Source organism: Pithys albifrons, chromosome 4 (assembly GCF_047495875.1).
Source record: "Pithys albifrons albifrons isolate INPA30051 chromosome 4, PitAlb_v1, whole genome shotgun sequence".
Lineage (NCBI taxonomy): Eukaryota > Metazoa > Chordata > Aves > Passeriformes > Thamnophilidae > Pithys > Pithys albifrons.
Window position 1 is genome coordinate 22,064,415 of NC_092461.1, and position 24,532 is coordinate 22,088,946.

Genomic DNA, 24,532 nt, shown 5'->3' on the forward strand with positions numbered 1-24,532 from the left:
TTCCATTAGTCAACTCGGTACCACAAGCTAGAAATTTTGTCTTTATTTGAAGAGCAGCTGAGGTGTGAAGAAATTGCTGTTGCTGGTTCCAGTAAGGTTTTTTGTAATCTATCAATGTCCTGAGTATGAAACAAAATCCTTACCTAACATCTCATTAATATGGAGATTCTAAAATTAGGACAAAGTGATTAATTTTTAATGTCATTTGATCGCACACCAGAAGTCTTTTTGTTTTCAGCTTGGAGCACAAACATAAAAAAATAAGGGAGAAAGACTTCTGTTTGCTGGTTATCACACTGGAGTAAGGCATTGCCATTCTCTGCTGCCAGCCACCTTTCTTACCTTGAATGTGTCACTTGAATCTTCAGTACCCATGTTTCTGTAAGAGACAAGCCTGCATCACTTTGTAAGCAAATCTCTCTGAGCACTAGATAAGTACTCAAGATTCTCTGGTTAATCTGGGAAACCTTCTAAGGCTTATTCGTGGGATACTTTCACCTCAGCTGAATATTAATAAACACCAGAAATTCTGAGAAAATATAATTCTTTGAGATTATCATGGAAATTGGTCATCACATCCCCAAATGCCTTGTAGAATAGTTAATCTAAGCTACTGAGATATCTCAAGTTTCTCACTGTAAGCCTTTGATGGTAAAGGTACAATAGTTCATGTCCTCAACTTGTAGGTCCACAGAAGAACACACCAGTCTGCTCTCTTTGGAGCTGGAAACAGCACTTTTTAGAGAGCAGATAAACACATACTAGCTGTTGGAAAGTTGTGCTGGGTCTTATTCCTTAGTTTTCCTTTTTTTTTTCACGATCATTACTGATAATGTTGTCATTTTTTTTTCGTTTTTATTCCCATTACTAAGTTATATAATAATCCCTATTCATGAGAGGAGCAGCAGAACAGGATGCAATATTGCCATTACACTAGCCTACAGTAGGAATGGTGAAGATCTCAGGACAGTTGCAGATGGATAAATTAATTGGAGTAGATGGATAAATTAATTGAAGTAAATCAGACATCAGCTCCTTCTGTTAGAGTCCTATCACAGTGCTTTATCACACTGAGGTAGGATGACACCTCTGGAAATGTTCTAGTCCTATCCTTCTGCTCAGACCAGGGTCACCAAAACTAGGCTGCTCAGGTCCATGTCCACTGGGGTTGTGAACATCTTCAAGGACAAAAGACAGGCTTTTTAGTGTTGAGCCACCCATACAATACAGTGTTTAGGTTTTTTCCTTATGTTTAAGTGAAACTTTCATAATTAATTTTGTGTTTCTTGTTTCTCTTGTCCTGTCACTGATTTTGTCTAGATTAATCTTTTTCTACTGCTGCCAACATCGGGTTCCAGTTTTCCCAGACTTTTCTCATACAACACATGTTCAGTGCCTTAATCATTTTTTCTGACCCTTTGCTAACTCCAGTACATCCCTGTCTTCCTTACACTGGATCTAGACTCCAGATGTGTCTCATCAAGGCTGTGTCAATGGGAAGAATCCCCTCCCTTTACTTCCTGGCAAAACTTTTCCTATTATAGGCCAGGATACCAGGATGCTGGTTTATGTTCAACTTTGAACCCACCAGGACACCTTGGTCCCTTCCTGCCAAGCTGCTTTTCAGTCACTTGTCCCAAACCTGTGCTGTTGCATGAGGCTACTCTCTCTGAGTTACAGGACTGGACATTTCCTTTTGTTGAACTTCATGAAGCTTCTCTCAGCCCATTTCTGCAGTCTGTCAGTGTCCCTTCTGAGTGGCAACATAACTGTGTAGTGTATCAGCCACTGCCCCAAAGTTTCATATCATCTACAAACCTACCAAAGGTGTGTTCAGTCCAATTATTCAGGTCATCGATGATGCTGTTAAACAGCACTGGCCCCAGCAGCAGGCCCTGGAATACACCATTACAGGCAAAGCTCCAGCAAGAGGTCATGCCTCTGATAACAATCCTCTGAATTTGGCACGTCAGGCAGTTTTCAGCCCCCTTGTGGTTCGCTTATCTAGCCTGTTTGTCTGAGTTTGTCTATGAAGAAGTTTTGAGAGACAATGTCTTACTAAATTTGAGATATCTAACATTGACTTGTTACTTACTTATTTCAGTGTACTAAGTTTGAAATAAAAGAATATATGAGATGTCATAGGGGAAAACATTAAAAAATGTGTTGAATTGAAATGCATGACCTTTCTTAGGTTTGTTCACTCCATCACAGACTGTGTTTTGGGATAGTCAAACTAGCTTTACTGGCATGCGACAAATTTGCCTGATTACAACAGATGAAAAATATTGCTCAGGCAATTGGAAGTGAGGGCTGTCAAGGTCATGGTGCTGATTATGGAATGCTTTTCAATGTCTCTCTCCTGATGTGCTAAGTTGCTATAGTGATTATCCATCTGCTTTTACAGCAACATCATAAACATCAAGGAAAGCTAATCCATTTGCCTGTAATATTCATTCTGAATATTAAACTGTTATATGAAAGAAGGTGATACTTGACATGTCTAGTTCATTAAAGATTTCCCTGGACAGATCTGAAATGATATTACAGGGCATTTTGAGCTGTAGACAAAAGTTTTTCAAACCTGCTAAGCAGAATACGGAAATTACTCATGTAAACAAGAACAGCAACTTCTACTTATAAATCTTAATCAAAATTTATGAATGAAATTGTAGTCTATAGTACATATATAACAAAAGCAAACACCACAGTGTAATGTTTATTCTTTTCAGGATATGGGTGCTATCATAAGATAGTATAAATGCACAATTTGAGGATCATGTCTCTGCCAATTTAGTTATGGAGCCCTGCGTACTAGGGCCTGACATCTATTGACCACAAAAAAAAGTGTAGTGACTTAGAATATTTTGTAGTTCAGGGAATATCACAAGGGTCTTAGTGGACAGAGATCCTTTTTTCCCCTTACCTTGTTGTGTTTCAGTGCTGAAATTTATCCACTCTTTCAGTGCTGAAATTTATCCTAATATCCTACCTGTACTATCACTGGCACAACTTGAGTCTGTTTCCTATTGTCCTATTGCAAGTTATCTGGCAGAATAGGCTGACCCTATATGATCTTACATTTCTTTGTAACATAAAGTATTGACAATATAATAATAACTTTCTTGAGCTCTTGCAGAGCCCTTTAACCAACAGATGTCCTTACAGATTGCAAATAAACACTTCCGTATCATTGAAAACATAGTAGGGTAGATTCCAGAATTCTTTATAATTTCATAATATATATGTATGCTTGTGTAGGTAGTCATGCAGATAAGAATATTTTGTTTGTTCCTTTTAAAACATTGGCAGAGTTGCTTTCAATTCCTGTCAGTTATAATTATAACTTGAAACTACTCTGCATAGGACTTGGGAAATAATAAGTAAGATTTTTCAGATAACTCTTGGATAAATAAGTCACACTGTGATAGATAATTTCAGTCCCAAAGAGACTTTCTGGTTTGTGTTGTGGCTTCTTGCACAGAATGGTAAAGTTCCAGAATTGTGGATCCTGAATATTCCTGTAATGTAATGGGTAATAATCGTGCCTGATCCAAAACCTATTAAAAGCAACTCAGCTTTAAGTCATGTTTAAGCAGAAACAATAAATTGGGAACAGATCATAGAATCTTGCAAGGCATCCAGCTGTTAGATCTTGATAAATATATTTCTTCCTAGCCAGGCATTTCATGGCTTATAGTTTCACTTCAAGCTCTTTGACAAAGTTGACAAGGCACCTCTCAAAAAGCAAATAACTTCTCCCAGTCCCTAAAATGAAAGAGAAAAGGAATCACACTCACTTTTTGGCAAATTGTCAACAGCAGCTTGATATTTTGCAGCCTGCTCTGAGGAATGTGAAACAACTTAAAATGTTTAAAACCGTACATCTTCCTGATGAAGGAAGGTACCCACAGTGGAATGCAGGATGATGTTAATTTATTAGAATACTTAAAATACCCAAAAAATGACAATCCTTTCTTACAGCTAAAGACTTTTAAAAGTCAGATTTAAGCCACTTAAGTAATTTGAATTTTTACATCACACAGCAAGAACCCTGACAGAACTAAGATAATGTAATGCAAAGACATGTATATACAAAAGCAAATCTAAAAAGTGGTTCTATTTGGGGGAGAATTGTGTAACTTAAGTCATATTCACTTTAATCAGTACTGAAATAGAGAGAGAAATGTCAGAACTTCTCAATCTCTTCTTTATTTAAAAAAAAAATGGCAGTGAGGCTGCACCCAGAGAAATAAATAAGATGCCATAAATGATGTTGTGTGGTGTTTGCATATTAGGGAGTAGGCAACTGACATAAAGAACAGCAGAATATCTGGACAAGGATCTAACAAAGCTAAGAGTTAGTGTTCTAAGAGTACCAGAAAGAAGATGCTTAGAGGAAAGAGAAAGAAAAGAGAATATGGGAAAATGGGCTTTTAGTAGCCCTCTAGTTTGTATGGCAACTGGAAAAGCATCTGGAGGCCCAGTGGAGAGAATATTTAGAAATAAGAGCAAAGAGGTTATCAAATCAGAGACGTGAATGTCAGCAGAGATTGGTGATGCCTACATATGCCTGCTTGGGAATGATGTCTTCCAAGTCCTATGATGGACATATAATTGGCATATGATGAATTTTTTTATTCACTATGAGTTTGCTATCTAGAAAGGACTACAGACCAAAGATAACACAGATGACCAGCAGTTTACCTGGGCAGGGACTTAGGTGTTTTCTTCAATAAAAATTGTGTAAATTAAATAGTTTAACACTAAGACTCGATGGAGAAACTGAGTTCTGTTTAGGCAGGTGATGGACAGATACAGCTATTGGGATACACACCTGTGCAGGAGGTTTCCTTGTAACCACTCATTTGAAACTCTTCAGAGCTTTACTGTGCAAGAATACCCATTTTGTTATTCTAGAAATAACAATTTACTAACACATTCTGTTATTCAGAAATATCAAGCAGGGACTAAGGGACAGTGGCTTATCTTTCTCATTTTGGAAGAAATATGAAGATTAAATGAAACTATCATAGCTCAAAAAGTCTAATTTTCTCCATTTGGCTTATCTTTCTAGAGTGAAGAAGTCTTCTAAGACAAGTAGGAAATAAAGCAAAATAGTCTTTTTGGGCTTGCACTGGAAATGTGAGTGATATACAGGTAAAATTCCCCAGATACAGATCAGAAAACATAGTTTGGGTTTTTTCCTATCTATGTGAAGGAAGCAGGTTTTTAAGCCTCAGTGCTTTGTTGTAGATTGTTATGATCCTGAGCTGTACTCTGGGCACAGCTGTCACCAGTAAACAGCCTGAGCCTCAGTCTCACAGCTAGATGAGTAACATTCAACTCACCTTTCATACAGTTTGCAAACTCACTGTATTTCATGTTCACCAAAGTAACAGGTATTTGCAGGTACCTGGCTCTTCAAAAGGCTATTTGTATTTACAAATGCATGCAGTTGAATTTACAATTAAAAATTAGATGGTAAAAAATATTCCTTCCTTAAGCAATAGCTTAAGGTTCAGACTTATCTTGGGGTTTTTGTTCTCAGGGACATGGAGTTGTGCAGACAATCTGCCTCCTTGTAAGAGATACAGTTGCTGTCACGCAATATATTTTTTCTGAAGTTCAACTTAGAATTTCACCAGGATAAGCAAGGGGAGAGACTCTGGCATCCTGTGGAAAAACAATTTTGGGACGGTTTAAATTCTCTGGCAGGAACTATGTAAGAATTTGCTACATTTCACTCTATTATAAACACTCTGAGACTCCATTCATAGTTTGTCTGTCAAACTTTTAAAAACAGATTTTAGAAGCTGAAGCCATTAAAAAGTTGTTACCTGGGACTCTTCTGAAAGTACAACACACACGTCAGTGTCTCAAACTCCACTTTGTCTGCCTCTGTTTGCATTGGAGTTTTTTTTCCTTTTCCTTCTCTCTCTGAAGTTTTGTTTTGGATTTGTTGTTTTATTTTGTTTTATTATAGCCGATCCCTGTATAGCAAACTCTGTACCTAAATCAGGTGTTTGAATTTTTTGAGAACTCTATTTACCCATTGTTCTTCTTTTGCACTTGATACAGGTCAAAATTGTTCAGCAATGTTTTCCAACATCATCAATGATTCACAAAGTATAATGGAGCCAAGAATCATTTTTTATTCATAAAGCTTTTTCTGGCTTTGTGGTTTTGGGTTTTTTTAGCCTGCAAATTTCAGACTTGGTTTGTATTTAGCAAGAATAATGCATGGCAGGGTGTGAACTTTAATGTCTAAAGAGCATGTAGGCCCCAGATACGTTGCTGAACAGAAAGCTGTGATGTCCTGTGCACTGAAGAAGAGAATCTAATTCACTGTCATGGTTTAAGCCTCATCAGCAGTAAAGTGTGATGCAGCTGCTCACTCACTCCCCCACCAGTAGGGTCAGGTAGTAAACAGGAAAAATGAAAGCTGGAAAACTCATAGGTTGAGTTAAAAACAGTTTCATAGGGAAAGCAAAAGATGCTCATTCAAGCAAATTAAAATAAGAAAATAATTATTTGCTTCCCATGGTCAGGCAGGTGCTCAGCCATCTCCATGACAGCAAGGCCCCGTCACACATAAGGGTTACTTGAGAAGACAAACGCCATCACTTCAAACAATCCCCTACCTCCTTCTTCCCCCCACTCATTGAGCATAATACCGTATGATATGGAGCATCCCTTTGGTCAGTTGAGGTCAGCTCTTCTGCCTATGTCTCCTCCCAGTGATCCATGCATCCCCAGCCCCTTACCAGCATGGCAGTATGAAAAGCAGAAAAGCCCTTGACTCAGCAATAGCAAAAACATATCTATGTTATAAACCCTGCGTTCAGCACAAATCCAAAACACAGCCCCATAGCTGCCACTGTGAAGAAAATTGACTCTACCCCAGCCCAAACCAGCATATTCATTAGCACCATAGATCCATACATAGACTGTAGCTGCTTCAGAGATACATCATTTCCATCACATTGACCCTGTCAGGAGCTGTAGCCTTAACATCACATCTGCTGGTCCCTAAAATGTTGTTGGAGAATATGTCAGAGAGAAAATCCATCTATATTGCTTTCCCTGAAAATATCATCCTGCCTGGAACTAATATCTGCTTTAAACTCATCAGAAGTGAGCCTGTGAGAGCCTAGCTGGGTCGGCACACAGCCCCGGGGTCCTCAGTGGCATGTGTTAGGGAAGGGAGAAACTTTGAAACACAAGGACCTAACACTGTGTCTATGTGGTATGGTCCTGTCTGGCTGCAAGAACCTCAGGGGTCATTGACACCAATTTTGTGGGCTCTGATGTCCTTGCACAGACAAGATCAAGTGATGCAGACGTTGGTCTGTTATCTCTAGGAGCCATGTGGCCAGGCATGCACATATTTTGGGATATGTGAGGAATCACCATAAATGACAGGGTTTTATCTGAATATACAACAAGGAATTAACATCTGGTTAACAAGAAACAGTCCTTCATCTATGCTTTTCCTCTGGCTCTTGACTGGCCAAAATCTATCATTTAGATCATGATCTGTAAGTGAAGGCAAATATTACTAATGTACCTCTGTGTTCTCTACAGCTGTCTTTGTGACAGTTCAGAAACCCTTGACCTAGACATGATTCATAATGAGGAAAATTTAAAACCAGATAGATTTTACAGCTGAATTTTAGAGAGCTGATTTTTCCATTGAAAACTGAGTTCTCGGTAGAAGAACTGAGCAACAGTTCATATCACAGTTCCTGTACAGAACACAAAGCAAGCAATACAAGTTCATCAGCTTAGCTCATGTATATAGAATCCAGAAAAGTGACTTTTTCAGGTATCTAACTAAGAAAATATGAATATGAATTGTGTGTAACATTGCTTACTGTAGAAAATAGCATAATGTAATCATCAGTCATGCAGTTTGCAAAGACAAATAATTGGTCTGTTTTAATTAATATTTACTGCTTTGAGGCCTAGCCTGTATTTCTGCAGTGGAAAGTTGAACAAATTAATCTTTTCAGCTGACAACGTTGAGTTTGGCCATGTCATCTCCCTAAAACTTCTCTGCTACTCAATGGAGAGACAAACAATTTTCCTAGTGAAAACAGAGTACCAAAATCTGTTTTCTCCACCAAATCATCTCTGAGAGACAAACATTTTAAGTCTAGTTGCTCAAAATTTGGTGATCTTAATCCTAGAATTATTAAGGCTGGAAAAGACCTCCAAGACCATCGAGTCGAACCTTTTACCAAATACCACCATGTACACTAGACCATATGATAGAGTGCCACATCTACTCATTTCTTGAACACTTCCATGGATAGTGACTCCACCACTTCCCTGGGGAGCACATTCCAATGCTTAACCACTCTTTCAGTGCTGAAATTTATCCTAATATTCTACCTGTACTATCACTGGCACAACTTGAGTCTGTTTCCTATTGTCCTATTGCAAGTTATCTGGCAGAATAGGCTGACCCTTCTTGGTATTAAATTACACTTAAATTTGGACAGCATGTCAGTGAGTACTCCCTGATATGTTTCTCATCTGTTTTATATCAACTCCTTTCCAAAAGAATAGCATCAATGTTGTGCACTGAGTTTGGACGTGATGCTAAAATCCCAGCAGTTGATTTCATGTTCACAAAAATGGGGAGAATGGGATTTCAGGATGGCGGTCTAAGCAAGAAAATCTTCTTTTCTGCAGTCCCCAGCTGCCAGATGGCAGTCGTCAAAGGAACACAGCAGGAAAAGCTGAAATTGTGTCCCCTAAACTGGAAGATTCTTACCCAAAATCTGCACATATTCTACTGTCAATGGTGTCAGAGGAGACCAGACTGATGAGGAATTCACCAAGTGGCAGATATATTACAAACGCTGGGTAGACAAAGATGTGGAGGTCCAGGACCCCAGGGAGCACGTGCAGCAGCTGGATCGGGACCGTGGGGGCTTTCGGATGGACACTCCCCCAGTTTAAATGTTATACCCTTAATGTGGCTACCCTGGTTATTTTTCCCTTAGTCGTTCCTTATCCAAGTTTCCTCTTCCCACAAAACCACAAAACTGTCCTGGCGCGCCTCGGCCATGGGAGCGGTTGCCGGTGGGGCCATCCATGAGGCGCCACCGGAGCCCGGGCGGGGGCTGTCCCTGCCTCAAAGTGCCGGAAGCCCTACGGTAGAATTTCCCCGCCCACCTCATTCTCCTATTGGTCCTTTTGCCGCTCCTCCCCTCCCTCCTTCCCTTCATTTGCATGCACCCAATGAAGTGCGTTACTCCGCCCCATCTCCGCTCCTCTTCCCCGCCTACATCCGGGGAATTTCCATGCTCTCCTTAAAAGCTAGCGCGTGGCATTAAAACTGGCTTTTCTTCGTGGACTCTCGGCTTGTGTGGACTCCATCTGTCAGGGGTGGTCGCTGGGCTGAGAGCTGGAGGAGCCGACCTAAGCTTTTAAGGGGCCTGATCCTAGGAAGCCCCGCTGGCCTTTTTCCTAGCCTTGCTCCTGGAAGCAGAATACGTCTACTGTATCAGTGGGCTTTTTACAATCTACTGATACAATGGTACTATTTAAAAAATCTCTTTTTTTTTAAATCACAATGCTGCTAACTCACCGTTCCTGCAAGGTCACTTTCTATAAATTGTTAAGTATTTTAAGAATGTTATGTATTATATTGAATGTAAAAGGAAATGTTTGCCATTTGTTTTTCATGAAACACAGAAATACTGCTTGGTTCAAAGTGTTACCTGGAGTTAAGCCATTTACTCATGAGTCACTTCTCTCAAGGCTTTCCTAAATTTCTCCAGGGGCTGAATAGGAGGTTATTTGGGCTGCAGATATTCTGGACCATAAGCAGAAATAGTCAGGGACTGATGAGAACTACTAAGGTTGAAGGCTGCAGACAGAGGGCAAGTCAGCACAGAATTACTGCTTCTTTAGTCTAGGCTTTGAAGTAGTCTCTGTCCCCAGTGCCTCCAGTCACCAGCCACACATGTAACCTGGATATGGTCCTGAAGCTAAGAAAACATTTAAACAGGTTGTTACAGGTGGTTGAGACTGCACATAATTCACAGCTGATGACAGGATAAAAAAAGAAGTTACTTACAGACTCAACCTGCAATGCTGGCAGTCTGAGTAGAGAGGGTCAGAGACGGGACTAGTTTAATCAGATTCAAGTTATTCAACTTTTCTCCGCTGCTGTTACTAAGGAGGGAAGTTGGCAGTCAGGTAGATTTTAAGGAATGTAAATGAGTCAGCAGTTCCATTTTATGATTGTTTTTAAATTAATCTCTTTCCTTAATAGCATTACCATTGTCCCAGAGCTTTCATTGGGATGATATTAAATATTTTGGGGTTGTTGTTTTGTTATTTTAATTCTCCAAAATCATATAAGCAGAGAAACTAAGGGCTGTTTATTCTCTGTCACAGATAAGTTGAATGGAGGAAAGTATCCCACAGGAAGGAGCTGTGCTGTTGTCCTGCTGATAGTAGACAAATACAGAATTCCCACCCAGATAGTAAAAATTAAGGTTGAAAATACCCCAGCAATACTACATTTTTGATCCCTGCTCTATCCCAGGTTTTCAAACTAATCTCAGTAAGTCACTGAGCCTAGATAATCTTTTTAGGTTACCAGTTTCCCCAGGTTTCAGCAGAAGGAGTCACTCATTGCTTTGTTGCTTTGGGATTTAGCTTCTCTATACCCTATATCTTCATTTGTGAAATTAAATAAAGAGAATCGAATTTTCACTGTAGCCTTCCCTTCCCAGCATGGCATTATGAAGGTGAGCGTTGCAGAGCTATTTACCTGCTCCACTACAGCAGAGGAAACTTCCCTGTCCTCAGTCCCTTCCCTACCACCAAAACACTTAAAGAACATGTCAAAGTGCTTTTCTAAATCATAACCTCTGGTACAAACTAGGAGGAGCAGCTTACATTATTTTTTTTACTCCTCTGAGAAAAATGAGAGGCAATACCAAGATGAAGTGACTCAAATGAGGAGATAAATAATCAATAACACACAGTCCCAGACTCCTCCCAACTGGAATTAATACTCATGCAATCATTTGAAAGCAGAGCATCTGAAGGTTGAAGCAGTGGAGGGGGAAAAAGAGAGAGTATATTTCCATCTTTAAGATCATGAAATGAAGCAACACAGAAGATGCAGAAGCTTAATTTGCAAATAAAAAATAATAATGAGCCTGCAAGTAAACTGTACATTAGTCATCACTGTGCTGTTGTACAGCAGAACGTTGTGCCTTTAGTCACTGATTTTTTTCTACAATTGACAATGATATACAACTACTGGGTAAAACCCTTAAGGACTGTTTTTTAAATCTATATTTATACTGAAGCAGATAATTTATCTTTTTGACAATATTAATCACCCAAAATATAATCTGTAAATTAAAAATGGTACAACATTGTTACCCAGAAATACTTCATCCAGCTGAGAACATTTGTTTTGTGTTGCTTTTCCAGTAGAAAAAAAGTCATTAAGTGATTCACTTAACTATATCTGTGTTAATTATGTTTTCCGAGCTTCTGTAAATTAAATAAAGAACCTCTACAGAATCTGTGTTTTGAAGATTATTATATATTGTAAAGTGTTCGAATATACAGATATTTTAAATTCTACAAATCTTTACTAAGCTGTACAAAACAATCTAATACAAAGCACCTAGCTTAAAGCTCCTGAGTAGCTGTGCTAATTAACATTCCCTTGGGCCATTTGCATACCAAGAGCCTGGTATAAACTATTTCAATAATATGTGATGGATGCTGCTGCTACTCTGTGCAGATTCTCCATTTTCTCCATTTCTGCCACCAAAGTAAATGTTCTTTAGTTGAATTCAAGAAATGATCACCTGTTGCTGTAGAGCAGAGAGCCACCACAGGTTCCTTCCTAGGCATCTGTAGTTCTGTCACATCACAATCCTTGAAAATATCAACTGGAAAGGAAAAGAATTAAACTCTCAGGCTCCTACTTTATCTCCAGAATCTTCCCATAGAAATTTTGATATATTTTCCTTGAAATCTCAAAAAAGAAAAAGGCAAAAATAAAACACACTACTAAAAAACCCCCACTACATTAACATTCTCCTAATCAGTGAGGATTTTACATGTAGCTGCACTTCAGAATTTGACGTTTTTGCAAACCTAAATACAAATTAGATTACAGAGATAAAATATGATTAATTTGTAATCCTCAGGCCTATTGTACCACATAAATTCTGATTACTTTTAATTCTTTTTTTCATTTTAATAGTAATTTTTGGTTGACAAATATCAAAGCCTCCTGAAAATTTTGCAAAATAAGATTTGTCTTTAGCTCATACAGTATGTTATGCCTATAGGCTAGAAATAATTATCAAGTGCCATGTAAGATGACTCATTGTCTTTTTTTCTGTAGTTTCAGAGTGCAAGCCTCCATTTTCCGATGATTTACTGTCAGTATGGCCATATTCATTCTCTAGCATAAGGAATTAACACTGGAATATATTTTTCACCAAATCCATTCCTTTTAATTTTAACCCATTAGAACCATTGTTTGGAAAGCTACTGAAGAGTAAAACAGTATCTCAGCTTACCAGGTCCAGTTCAAAGGCCAAGTAGGAAGCGAATTAATAGGAGCCAGGTTTCACTTGTTTTTCTACTCAGAAAGTGAGGTGCTAACTTTCAGATTTTAATTGTAATCACACCTTAAGCTCCATTTTGACTGTTTAAAAAGTTTAGCATCTGATTCGAAAAGATAATTGACTTTACTCCTAGTATTTGGCTGACAACTAGCAAATGAATGGTCTTCATCTTTTGCATGTTTTCTATAGGTTCATAGAAGTCAATGGAACTTGTTCAGTCATTAAGGCTCTGTTGAATTTCAGAGTTTGGTAGAATAGAATAATCTTTCTAAAATAACTAAGTCTTCCATTCAGGTATTTTGTCCTTCTGTAAGTACTGCAAAAGATAATATTCTCAATTGAAAGTCTAAATAAACCAATATTTGAATCCTTAGCAGGCCACAAAACATATTAGTGCCAATACCTTTCCATCACTACTTTTATGCATTTTTGACAGAGCCTGCTTAATGGGACATGGAGAACTGCCACCACTCCCACTAATCACAATGCTATATTTTCATAGTGTGCTCTATAGTGTAGGAATTTGGCTCAGAAGCCTCTCTAAAGTTCAAAAGATGTGTTTCAAAGAACTAAAAGGATATCTTAACCAGATGGTTGAGAAACAATTTCAAAGCTAACTGGATCTGTCAATTTTTTCCCTTTTTGAATCATGTCTTTATTTTGTACAAAAAAAAAAGCAGATAGTAAATGTCTGTATCATTAATTATCTTTATTAGGCCTGGTGCAATTAGTAATCATTTTATTCTGATTTTTCTGCCTTCTTTGGTTCATCTTTCTCCAACCTAAGGTTCACTTCTTTCTCACTGTACCTCTTTGGTCTGTACTCAGGCATTTTATTTTAATGTGAGACTCAAGGTGATTCAGTTATATTAAATCACTATTTTATTTGTTCTCCATGAGAGATTATAGCATTACTCACATGACTAGTTCTGAAAATCAGCAGTTCTAAAAAATTTAGACCTTAAGAGACCAGAAGTAGTTTGTAAACCATAGTCATGAATACTTTTCATTACACTAGGCTTGTTTTTAGCATGTACATGTGAGACAACTATGTTATGAATACAGGTCAATCAAAAGCCCTCGTCAAAATTCTCCCAGTAAATTTGATGTCACTTATATAGAACACTAGACAGTATAACCAAAATTAAAAAATTTTGATCTTTTTCTAAGGTGTTAAAGGAAAATAGTTCATACTTAACTTGTACCAATAGGAAAAAAAAATCTTTGGCTGTAATGAAAAACAATATCTATGCATGCATTTCTACTCATTTTTGTTATGGGTTTAGCCAGGTGGGCCTAAACTTAGGTTTTAAAGTTCAGCTAGGCCGAGGATTGTCAGCTGATTTAGGCTGGGCTGAACTAGCTAACAGCTGACTTCTTCCAGCCAATAATATTTTATTCCATACCATACTACATCATCTCAAAGTGTGTAAAATCCAGTGTGTGGAAGTGGCTTAGTCAGTTCTGCCATGGCCGAGGTACAAGCCGGACGCGATTCAACTTTTGTCTTGGAGCAGGTCTTGCTCCTGCTGCCTCTGCGTGCATTTTGTTTGCATTCAGGGAAGTAGAAACATTTTTGTTGTTACTCTTTCTGTTTCTTGCTATGTGTCTCTTAGAGTACTTACAGATCTAGTGTAATAGACTTTGCTTTGTATTAATTGGGGAGTGGGAAGTTATGCCTTGTTATATATATGTAACTTGTGTAAGTGTGTGTTATATTGTAGTTTCCTCTTAATTTTCTCTTTTCTGTATAAATACATGTAGTTAGTTTCAGCATAAACCTGCTTTTGGAAGTTTTTTTTTTCCCTCTCTCCCTCTTCTCTTCCCTTAACTGGCTGGGGGGAGGAGGAACACTTTTTCTTTGTCCTGGACAGTTGGTGTTTTGCCAGCTCAACCCAGGGCAATTTTCTATCAATATAAGTGAAGAAGACAGATTTTTGAATATATATATACCCACACATATATATATGTGCATGCACTTATAAATGAGGTATCTAGCATGCTGTTTCATTCCGTAGCTCAGATAAACAGCAATAAAGAAAATTTCCCACTTGCAACTACATAGTCAGTGTGAAAAGCTTTAACTTACCCTTGTAGTTACAAAAGATCATACCAGAAGATTTTCTTTTTGAGTGCTCCAGAGATGTGTGTTCATAATTCAATATGATCACAGAACTGTGAAATGATCATGTAGGGAAGATTAATATAGAGTCAATCTATAGCAAATATACTCTCAACAGCCTTAAAGATAAAATGCCAGGAAATGTCAGAAAAAATAAACAAAATAAGCATTTGTGCACTCGAGCATCTCATGCCTGTATTTCCAGAAAACTGTGTGTTTGGTTTGGTTTGCTATTGTCAGAGTATTTTCAAGACTGTGTCAGAAATAACTATTATGAGGACATATCTCAAAATACAACTTTTCAGATCCTTTCAAAATCATTAAGTAATTGTGGAAAAGAGTTTTATTTTTCTCCAAGAATTTAATATTGGGAATAACAGCTAAGAACAGAAAAACAAAATCTACCTGCAGCTATGGGTGGGCAGCTCAACACGGCTTTGTGAAAGGAGAGCACAGACCTGCCTTGTCCCCCATTGATATAAAGGGGAGTGAGGTCAGCTAAAAGACAGCTATATGAAAGGAAACTTCAGCAAGAGTCCTTACTCTCTACTGGCCCCGTGTATGGTAGGGAATAAGCTACTGTGGGGAAAAAAGATTGCATAAAATCCTCGGTTCTCTCTGTAAACCAAGAGTCAGGGAGAATGAGAAAACATCCATTCTCTGGCCTCCTGCTGGATTTATTTAAAGTCTTACAACAGATCTTAAAGCTTGAATGAATATGACAAGGTAGCCTTGCCTAAGGGCAGGGATATTTCAAAAAATGTAGGCAAATACAGAGGTTATTTGGATTATGAGAAGCTTAGGGGTTTCTTAATTGGACACTTGAGCACTCATCCAATGACTACTTAGCCACCTAAAATAGAGAAGTTAAGAGTCTAAGTATCTTTGAGGCTGTACATGTAGAGCAGGGATTAATAAATGCAGTGATATATTAATAAATGCTGTGTCACTGCTAACAGAGAGTGGCTTCTGTTTAAAATTAAATGGGACATGCTTGATCTAGGGGGAGGAGATTAAAGAGAGAGGTCTGGGGCCCATTAAAAGGAGTAATAGAGGTGAGAAGGAGACATGAATCTGAGACAAACATGTCTCCTTGATTACAGGGAAGGTCAATGAGAGAGAAAAAAAAGACAATTATATAGATTTGCTAATTTTGGATTGCTTTTAATAATGCCATGCTTATTGTTTTATGGGAAGATTTTGAGCTGTGTATGTATATTAGGATGATCAGTGTGGACAAGTCAGATATGGCGATGCACTCTCTGAGCCCTTTCCAATAACCAATGGTGTGAAACAAGGTTGCGTTCTTGCACCAACTCTATTCACAATCTTCTTCAGCATGATGCTCCAAAGAGCCACAGCAGACCTCAATGAAGAAAATGGCATCTACATCCGATATCGTACCGATGGAAGCCTATTCAACATAAGGCGACTGAAGGCCCACACCAAGACCCTGAATCACCTTGCCCATGAGCTGCTTTTTGCTGATAATGCTGCTCTCGTTGCTCACACAGAAGCAGCTCTGCAGCGCTTAACATCCTGCTTTGCAGAGGCTGCTGAGCTTTTTGGACTGGAAGTCAGCTTGAAGAAGACAGAAGTTCTCTACCAACATGCACCTCAGGAAGTCTTCCATCATCCTCACATCACCATAGGCAATTCAGAGCTTAAGTCAGTCCAGCAGTTCACCTTTCTGGGAAGTATCATTTCCTCTGATGGTAAGATCGACAAAGAGATAGACAACAGACTAGCAAAGGCATACAGAGCCTTTGGAAAACTCCATAAAAGAGTCTGGTCCAATAAACACCTGAATAAAAGTACAAAGATCAGTGTCTACAGAGCCATTGTTCTGTCTACTCTCATATATGGGTCTGAATCCTGGGTCATCTATCGCCACCACCTGCAGCTTCTTGAATGCTTCCATCAGTGCTGCCTCCGTTCAATCCTAAACATCCACTGGTCTGATTACGTGACCAATGTGTCCGTTCTTGAACAGGCAGAGGTCAGCAGTATCGAGGCCATGCTGATGAGAACGCAGCTGCGCGGGGCAGGGCACGTCTCCAGGATGGAGGATCACCGCCTCCCGAAGATTGTGCTCTATGGTGAACTCACCACCGACTGCCACAAGAGAGGAGCCCCAAAGAAGAGATATAAGGACTCCCTGAAGCAACACCTCAGCCTTGACCATATTGACTGCCACCAATGGTCCACTCTGGCCTCCAATCAGGATTCATGGAGACACACCATTCACAACGCTGCTGCTTCTTTTGAGTATGCACACGGAGTCAGTCTCGAGGAAAAAAGACAACGCAGAAAGAACCGTTCCTTGCCAATGTCACCTAGGGAGACGTTCCACTGTGCCTTTTGTGACTGGACCTGCCTATCCCGTACTGGCCTTTTTAGCCACCAGCACACTTGCAGCAAACATGGGTAGTGCCCTTCTCAAATCTTCGTTCACGAAGCCTAGCCATGATGATGATGTATATTAGAAATCACTATTGGTTAAATGTGTATTGTTAATGATTCTAGAGAGTTTCATCTAAGGTAAATAAATAATGTGTAGCTTTGGATATAGTGAAGCAGGGACTGGATTCTCAAAAGCTTCAAATCAGTAAAACTTACGTTTGAACTGCCAGCTATCAGCAGAAGTTTGTAGCCTAACTGTTATGAAAAAGCTGGAGAAAAAGCAGGTGTTTGCTCTGAATTGAGTTCCACTTTGAATTATATATTATTTTTATGCCAACTAATTAAACCAGACTGATTTCCACTGCTGGGGTCTGCAAATACTACCAAGTTATTTTTCCAATTAAATCATATTTTTCCTTCATTGGACTGAATTAGACATTCTATAGACCTGTCAGAATGATCAGTGTGATCAGCAGATGGCAAAAATGTAGGCCAGGTTTTCTTTCAGACTTGTCATCTGGAGACCAAGTAACACTTCTGACAAGTTATACAGATTTACACTGTGGAGGAAGCATTTCATGTAATATATTTGATCTTGTGGATACTACTTAAAAACTAAAGAGTTTGGCAGGTACATTTTTGTTTTTCCCTTTCCTTCTGTTGGGACTAACTAACAACAGCAATTGTTTTCAAGGTGTCAATCCATAATAGACTTGATTTTTACCCTTGCATGTATTCTCTTCTAGTTTGATTCTCTTCGTTTCATGAATTTGGTAAAACATACTTTGAAATCTGATTTGACAAAGTGAGTAAAGAAATCCCTTTATTCCAACTGTTTAGAGATATAAGCCCCAATTATGGGAGGTGGTTCAAATCTGGGAAAATCCCTTCCTTTACCAAAAAGCTCTTGACTGGATTCAGCTAAAAAGCAGAGCAGGTAATAATACATTATGGAACACATCTAACATAAATGGAAGGATGTCAGGCCTCTCTGTCACCTAGTAAATCCTTTGCTCTTTGATTTGTCATTTCTCATGAGTCACTTATTCAGTATGCTGAGTTGACAAGTGGGGCAAGAGGTCAGAGATATGTTCTGTGTTTGTTTCCTGATGCTGTCCTATATCTCAAATGTTAAAAATATAAATATTTGCTCAAGCTGATAGTCAGTGAAGTATTAAGGAGATAAATCTTTCTTATTAACTCACTTTCTCTCGCAGACTATCCTTCACTGCATGTCTTTTTGTGTAATGCTAATCAAGTTTTTAAAATTTTAAAAATAAAGAAATATTTTAATAATTAATATTTCAAACTATTTTAATTGCAGAACTACAAAGTAATTTTTTTTCTAGAAATTTGATCCAAAATAACTCAAATTGACCCAAAAATATATGTTGAAAGGCATACCGAAAGAAGTTCCTCAATACTGAATATCAGGACATGGAAGCATGATACAAAACACAAAATATCCAAACATTCACATTTAGTTATATCTCATTAAATGATCTGGCTGCACACTGAGGAGCAAGGACGTATAACTGGTAGGCAAGTACAAAACAGTGCACAGATATTCCAGCTCCTGGGCAGAAAGATAGGGAAGCAATTTTTCTTAAGTGGTAGTAGAACACAAGTGTCAGTCATGTAACCACAGAAGCATTTGCCAAACCCACACAACCTGACACATTTGCACTTATCTCTTTGTCACTACTTTAAAATCATGGGGGTTTTTCAGCTGCAGTGGCTGCATGCGGTTTGTCAAGGTGTTCTTTAAGGGATGGCTGAAGGTCAGACTCCACAAATCCAGAATCATATCAAAATGACTGATTACTGTCAAGCTGGCCTGAGTCAAGTCAGAAATGAGCTGCATTTATTTATCATGCTGTGGTGTGTGTGTAAGGTGTAGGGTACCATCATACAAGGAATGTAAACTCAAAAGTGTGTATGGGCTTCAAACTGTGACAAACATTTTTTCACTAATTGGGGAAACGCACTTACCCCTCTATAGGTTAATGATTTAATAATTCAATCAATCATGGAGACACTCAAAAGGGTTTTTAGTAATTGCCAGAAATCAGGAATATCCAAATACTTTCTACAGAACTTGAGGAACAAGCCCTCTTCTCAAAAGGGGAATAGACCTGCAGCTGTAGATTTTGACACAACTAGATGCAACATCACTCTTCTGTATGTTTCAACTAAGTATTTTGTAATTATAAGGTCTATATTTGGAATTTATAGCCAAATTTTTTGTCTACAAACTTTAATCCAAACTGTTCTCCAAGGGATTTCAAGGTCCTAGCAACATGAGAGTGTTGTCACTTTTCCAAGTCAGTGATTCATGTATCATGAGACTAGACAGGATGGCAGTGCTGTACAGCACTCCAACAGACACAACAGGCAGCTCCTCCATGTACCTGTTGGATCAGGGAGCTAGAAAACATAGAGCTTTATGTAGCAGAAGTGACCTATGGCACTTCTGGATTCAGCCTGGTGAACTCCCTGGAAGCAGTAGGACAGTGGTCAATGTGTCCTTGAATCACAGCTACACTAGTAAGTTCATTTGACTGTGAAAGTGTGTGGAACAGCTGCTTTATAAATTAAAGCAATAGAAGATTTTTAAAGTGATCGATAGTTCTAAATACCATCATTTTAGAGATAGATACCATTTCAGAAAATGTTTTAAGAGTGTGCTGAACAATTTCCGTTTGAACTCTTCTCCTTTTAGGTTAATATTAATCCAGGTATCTTAAACCAGTACATCCATTATTACCTATTACTTTTCAAAGTCTAAACTGAAGAGACAAATCCTCAGCTACTGCATAAAAGCAAATGGTTGAAGACAGATCTTAATAGATAAGGATTGTGCTTTACAGAAAGGGCTGAAACACCAGTTAATAACTGATTTGAGACATAGCATAATCCCACACTTGCTCCCTTTACTGCAGAAAAGGCATGTGATGTAAGAAATCTGTGGGACCCATCCATCCTGTTAAGTACAAAATTGAAAGTAGGCTTTTATACTTCCTTCATTTGAACTTCCCATCTTAGTTGCTTCACACACAGTAACTTTAGTTTGTAATCTAGGATTGTCACAGAAAAAAATAAGTTTTAACCAAAAAAAAAGTAAAAAAAAACAAACCCAACCCTGCATCAGACAAGCTGTGTACTTATTTTAATAGCTTGACTCTTTTCAATTACGACTTATATATGCATGCATATGTGCATATAAGTATGTGTGGGAGAGGGGGTATTAAAATTATGTGCAAGTTATAGTTTTAAGCACCATACTTTAAAATAAAATCTTGTCTTTTAAAATACTTTTCATAGTATAATATAGATGTATGCATATATATGTTTTACTCTGTTCTTCTTGCTAGCCATACTCTTGACTTATGCAATTTGAAATTAGAGGAGTGAGCCTCTTAAATGATCAGAGGGTGTAAAGGTGGTTGTGTATGTATTTTTTACATCAAACAGAGCTTAGTTGTTCTAAAAATGAGCTAGAATCATTTCAGCTATTTATTGCCCCTGTGAAAGCTTCTTACCACTTCTTTTACTGTCAAAGCAGGAACTGCTTGCCATTTTCATTTACACTCACCAGTAATGGTAGCAAACTCTCTATTCAGTGTCATAGCTTCATTGTATTGGCCTGCCTTCTGTTTTATATGATTCTGTTCTTTCAAATACTTACATATCAAAAGTCATTTTCTTTTACTTCAAATCTGAACCTCCTATTAATGTGATTTTTTGTTTGTGGAATCATAACTATCCCCAAAAGAGAGAAGTTTTAACAAAGGGATATGTCTTCACATTAATAAAACCTATATTTAGGTATAGACAAGGAAAGAGCACCCATTTGCAATCATCCATCTTCACTAATTAGCCACTTACAGAAAAATCAACTCTGAAATAAAAGATAGATCCAAATGTTTCTGCAACTTGACTGAGCTCATGGGTTCATTTCTAAAATATCCACCCGGCTGTCAAAATGATAATGATACCAAGAGGTTGTTTTCAGTATCTATACTACAAACATTGTACTCCTATTTTTTTTTTCTATTTTTAAGGATTTGAATTTTGAATGGTTATCTGTGGACCATAAAAAGAAGGTCTGCATTCCGAGGGTCATGTAAGTGCAGGCCTTTTTCAGTGACTATATGGATAGGATTTAGATAGTTAGTTAGATAGATAGATAGATAGATAGATAGATAGATAGATAGATAGATAGATAGATAGATGACATTCATGATATTGGAATAGTATTTCAGCTAGTATAAATCAAAGCAGCTGAACTGAGGACTTAGCCCATTATTTCAAAAAGCCTTTGTTCATTTTCTGTGCCTTTGGTCTACTGCCTAATAGACTTAAGATTGAGCTGGTTACTGTATAAATTCAGCTGAACAGCAACACAATACTAAAGCACAGCAGGTGACACAGAAGCCCTGGAGGAAAGCAAGAATATCTAAAGAGTTCATCTGTGTATAAGCCCACTATGAATTTATCTATTAAACAACGGCTGTAGTTGCTATCAGGTCGCTACATGATTGCAAGCAGTTGAGAATATGCTCTGAGCAACGAGAAAATGAAGCATCTAGAGCACAAATTCTGCACTACAGTGTCTCTTACACTATTATTCATGTTCCTCTCTGTTTGATATTCTGTAAGTGCTTACTAAAGAGACTACCAGTCTGTTTTAAGAAAATTGCTGCTTTTGCATCTGTACATATCATGCTTAAGAGTACAGCTGAAAGTATTCTAACAGAATTTGTGGATAATGTTAACTTCATTCTGGTATTTTGTGAAAGCACTGAAAGTGCAGTCTATCTGGAATAACACATTAATGATAACTCAGACATATTAAGTGCAGTGATGGTGTAAGTAGAAGTCACTGTTTTGCTAAGCTGAAAATGTATACATACCAAAGAGATGCTACAAACCAAAGATATTTTCACATAATTGAAATTAATAGAGGCTATATATGCAAAGATTCTCTAAAAATTTCAACACTGCCTTCAAATACAAGTTTACAACCCACAAGTTTACAACCCACACATTTACTAGGAGCAACACTTATTCCTCAAGTAGTAATATGAATGGTAATGTATATTATTCCTTGAGTATTAAATTTTCACAGGTAGAGGAAAACAAACATTTCCATGCTAATAGTAAATTCTCTGGAAAATATATTTCAGATATTCTAGAAGTATCTGTGAATTTACACTGAATTCATTTAATATTTTCAGCTCAGAAAATATATTCTGAAAATATTCAGAAAACTGACTGAGGAGGAAATGTGCAAAAACTTGAAAGCCTTGGTGATTGTGTTTGATGGGAGAGAACAGAAAGGGATGCAGACAGAATTGAAAGATGGTAGTGGGAAGGCTCAGTTCAGACTTATTCTATGATATTTGTTATATTTTTCCAACATGGCCATAAAATACATCACAGAAGTATGCGATTAGGATAAGCAAAAAACCCTTTTTATAAGAAGTTTATTACTACTTTCTGAGTAACTGGAGAGAAGTGTACTCCAGTACACCTTTAAATGATATTATTGAGCTCTGCAACATCAAGACAGGAGATAGAGAATGCAGGAGTTTAAGTTTGGATAGTCATACTGAGAGACAGCAGAACAAATTACTGCACTTGTTTTTCAGAGTCTTTCACTTTTTCCCCATGTATATTGTTGCACTGTATGTGCGCCAAGGCTAATTATTTGCTCACTTTTTATTTCCTTACTGCTTCCAACAAGAAAAAATTTGAGTATACTTTTTTACCAACTGGTTAAGACAAGCAGATCTGCTGTGCTTTATAAACAGCTTTGCAGATCAATCAGTATTACATGCAGTCAGCTTCCCAGTAAATAAACAGCATAATCATTTTTGCTCTACCAACAATTAGAGGCAGACATGCCATATTTGTAGTAATGAAATATTTAATATTAAGTAACCATACTCATGTAAGTTCATTTTTCAGATTAAATATTTGTACATATGTGCATATACATATAGACATAAATACATACAAAGTAGAATGAAATAACTTTCCTAATCCTGTCAATGCTTTTATAGCAGCACATGATGTATTTATGATGCAATTTCAGCAAGGCTAAACTATGAAATGCCCACTTCAACTAGTATTTTATTATGATTGCAAACTCTTTATTGCCAACCAGGGGCCCATCCTTTCTGTTCTGCCACCACTATCAACTATTTCCATGATAGCTTCTCCAGGCTGACAGTGATGCACCTGTCAGACAAATGGATGCTTCTTTTTCTCTGACAAGTTCCTGTACTACATCATGATTGCCAAAGCCCAGTAACAGCTAGGAGCACAGAGGAGATGCAGTGATGCAAATGCAAAGATGCACAGCTCTTCAGTCTCTACTGTATGATGGCTTAAAATCATATTGATTGCTCCAGGAAAGTAACAACTTGAAAGCATAGCTGTATTCGCCTTTAACCCCTCTCACTGTATATCATTGCCTGGACTTTAAAAGCCAAAACTAGATCTTTATAACACCTGATTCTCACTGAGCCATTGAATTCAACTGGAATACAAATATCTAGTAAAAGTAGTTTTAAAACCTCCATGAGAAAAAGATATGATTGTTACAAAACACGTTTGACTAAATCCTTTGTATAATTCTGTAGCCAGTGAAGAATTTTACTTAATATAAAGTCTTACAGAGTGACATAGTTCAGCTTCAGCTTGGTTTGTCATACCTGTGAGATTTCAAGCAAACCGTAGATTATCAGCGGCCGAATCTTGAAGTTCATTAATCAAGGTATTAGCATATTCCAACAGTGTGTTAACAAAGCACGTACTGCAATATGCAAACCGACACTAGAAAGGAGAGGTTTCAGCATACTTATGTTCTCCAAATGCTAAATAGCACTCAGAAAGTAATTGGAGATCTCGGACATAATCCACACATCTTGTTCTAGTATCAGAAGTGAATTGTGGTGAGTCTTTATCTCAGAAACAGACTGATTAGGACTTTCTTGTTAAAAATGAAAGGCTCATCACCTGTTGCAGTTGTCATGCCTACTTGGCAGCCACTAATCCTTTATATAAATTTCAAGTGAAAGGAATTTAGCAGCCACAGAGGATCTGGGTCTGTGCAGCTGAGCCTGGTGGAAATTTTTATTAAAGACACTCCAGAAGGTTTCCACCTGTTTCTTCCACCTGCTTTAGTCTAAAGCCTGGTGCAAAAAAACAGAAACAGCTAAGTCCAGATTCCCATTATGGGATTAATTTCACTGTGGATCAGCACAAAATTTCTTGGACATATGAAAACAATGTGCTCAGTGTAGGTTGACAGCCACTGACTCATTTGTGTCCTTCAGATGGCACATTCTGATGTTCATGCAGGGAACAGAGA